This window comes from Temnothorax curvispinosus, unplaced genomic scaffold (genome assembly GCF_003070985.1).
Source record: "Temnothorax curvispinosus isolate PA1 unplaced genomic scaffold, ASM307098v1 QBEX01006270.1, whole genome shotgun sequence".
In the NCBI taxonomy this organism is placed as follows: Eukaryota; Metazoa; Arthropoda; class Insecta; order Hymenoptera; family Formicidae; genus Temnothorax; species Temnothorax curvispinosus.
In genome coordinates this window covers 54,770-58,169 of record NW_020216050.1, presented here as the reverse complement: position 1 = coordinate 58,169, position 3,400 = coordinate 54,770, and positions in this window count along the sequence as shown.

The following is a 3,400-nucleotide window of genomic DNA, read 5'->3' as shown; positions in this document are numbered from 1 at the left end:
TTATAAATTAATGATGTAGACCTTAGAGTATGTGTGCAATGAATAAATTGTCTTTGCGGTTATTTTACGACAATGGTAATACGGATATAGAGATGCACTTTCTGCTACATGAACGGCCGTTTATAGTTTACCATCACGGTGACCCACTTACGGAAAATGTGTTTTGATCCTCGACAGCCACCGTATTATACTACTTCGTGCCTTGAAACACGAAACCGCTGGAAATCTTTCCCAATATCTATAAAAATCGCGGTTTGATCACAATCTTTATTTCTTTAATCTATATCTAAGAAATAACGCTGCAGAAAAGCGCTATTTTTAGACACAAACGTAGCTGTTTTAATTCTAAAATATTGATTTAAATTGAAATAAAAGATTAAAGACTTTCCTTTTTGTGGAAGCCCTGGAAAATTCAGTATTATATAGGTGAGTTTCAATATAAACTGAATATGAATATAGGTAAATTGAAAGGCTTGTGTATATAATGACATGCATCTTCTAGTGGTTAATTAAATTGCTTTGTAAAACTCGATATGTAGAATTACAACCAACTTTTAATTGTTTAATTAAATAAATTTATTACGTTATTGCTGTCTTCAAAGAATTGTATCTGAAAGCTCAGTTTGATACTTCTTTTCTTGATTAATTGATATGTCTACATTAATAATTATTAATTATCTTTATTGAAATATAGACATAATTCAAGTGTACTAAAAATATCAATATCGCAAAAATTGTGTGGAATAGATTGAATGTGTTTCTTATACCCTCGATAATTAGTCAAATTAATGACGCAAATCTATACTAATGTCAATAAATGGTATAATGGGCTGTTTATCGTCGTCAATTAATATGATAAATGTACATATGACATAAATATAGATAAACAATGTAATAGAATGTAAAACAAAGTAATTGACGTAGCACAATGAGTTGCTACGATAATATTATAGAATTATAGTTTGTCTAATTACGTACCATATTATGGCACATTGTGGTAACTCGTTTATGCGAGAACTTTGACATCTATATTTCGAGCACGACAATAGTATCATGTTGTTATTCGCATGCTTGCACGAATGATCTTCATTTAGTTCGGCCAAAAGCGACACGTTCCCGCACAGTTGCCTCTTCGTAATGATCCAATTAGATACTTGATACATCGGTATAAATCTCCTCCTACATCTTTTTCCTTTTCTGATGCAGTTTTCTCGGCAATAACTCAGAGGCAAATAACAGGGAGGCACGGACGTGGTGTATAGTTTGCTAACATTTAAGCCTGTCTTCGCCCTGCAAGATGAATTTCGAAATTACCTCCTGCAAGACCAAACTTGCTATGAAACTTTCCGAGAATGTAAATAATACATTCGCGTCACGGCGATGTATTTTGAATCGGTTAATAAGTTAACGCTTCAAAATGACAAGATGTATCAATGAGTGAAATGAAAAATATTGTAATTGGAATATTGACGTACGTAGGAACGAATACAGCAGGTTGAAAAGCTACTGTCATAAGTTATGATGGTCGATGCCTTGGGGGAATCCATATAGTCTCTATATATGGTCAAGACGTTGGTCGATCGGAGATCGTAGAGCTCCGGCTATGAGCTTCTGACATTATCTATATATTTTATTTTGCGTATTTTTAGTTACAATCACTTTCAATTGCTATTTTATCAGCCGTCAGGATTGCAAAGCCTGTACACGCGATGGAAAACGTTTCTCTCTTAAGAATTTTTTTATCCGTGACATAACTAGCAGGTGGTTGATAAAACTTTCGGGCGCTGTACACGACGGAAGTGTTTTCTATGCCAATCGTGATTGATCGTTTGTCGTATTCCACATTGTAGTTATCGTTCGATTGATTTTCAACTGTGGATTTAGCGGTGACCTAATTGCGGTAGGACCTGCCACCACGATTCGATCTTCCGAGTACAATTAAACGACGGATTTTGTGGGATAGAATATGGAATATCTCCAAACATATTCCTCGCAATATTGCGAGTATAATGGATTCGTTAATGGACTGCATGCTAAAATTTCTTCATCCTATGAAGAAATTAACAATGCAATTCCAAGCAATTAAATAAGTACTATTGAATGTATATTTTCTTGCATTATACTTTTACGCGGAATACGATTTTAGAACACTTGTTAGTCTTAAATTTTTAATTATGTATTTGTCTGGGTCTTTCAACTTAATTATGTAAACTTTTATTTGTATTCTATTTTGTAATTTTATGATGATTCTCTCAAAAACTTTTATTGACAAACTTATTTTAAAAATTTATTTCAAAAGTGAGAACGATGCGAAGAAATTTTGCAGAGGTGTAGGCAACAATACAATGCAACAGTTGCTATACTTGTCTTAAGGATATCGGCAAATTTGAGTAACAGATCACATGGTTTATAGAGATCATGGACATATCTTTAAATATGCTTTCCAAGTCTGCGTGACATGCGCCAGTGACCTAATTGCGATAAGGCCAGGATGTTTCGACCTTTAGAGATAATTAAATGGCTAATTTTGTAACTTATGAAGTGGTCTCTACATCTCGGTTTAATAAACTTCCGTTTCTTGAGTGCTTATGAAAAAAATAGATACACGTCGGCATGTATTTTAAGGTATACTTGAAATCGATGTAGCTGACAAGGGAATGCGTTTGAATAATTTAAATATCCTGCAGTGAAACATGTCCTGCGTTTCTCAAGAATGCAGAAACGTTACTCTCGATAAGCGTAAAAAAGAAATCGGAAAGCTTCCTATTGCGGTGCGCGCATATCGGAATTGTATCTGCTTCACGATTTACATTGCACTCTTTTGTCGTTTACGATTTACAAGCGTAAACAGCAATACGAGTTATGCGGAAATAGGATTGCGCGAAGGTTTTATGTATGCATAGGCACATTTACATAAGTCCAGCTTTCCTTTCGTTCTTATAAATAATGTTGATTAAATGGCTGTCTCCGCCGCGATTCACAAGCGTCTACATTAAACGCGGAATTTTTACTCGTGCATGATGAAAATAGAATGCTAATCATCACTAGAATCATAAATCATGAAAAATGGTGGGGCTTCTCGTGAATTGAACACAAAGGAATAGCAATCTAATTAAAGGCAGATTTTTAATTTAAGGTAGGCTTGCTTAAATAGAATTTTAATTGGTGGCTCACTTAATTACTGAAATATTGATTATTTAATTGGCGAGGTCGTAAAAAAAATGATATTTCCATCGAGGAATAATTGATTCTATATTTCCCAAGGAAGAAGTCCATACACATATTCTCTCGTCGACAATTCCGCTCTGTGTGATGTACGAGCACGATCGATGGCCGCTATATATCGAGCACGGAATTAAGTTCAGGGATTAAGTTCGAGGCGATGCACGTTTTACCTTGA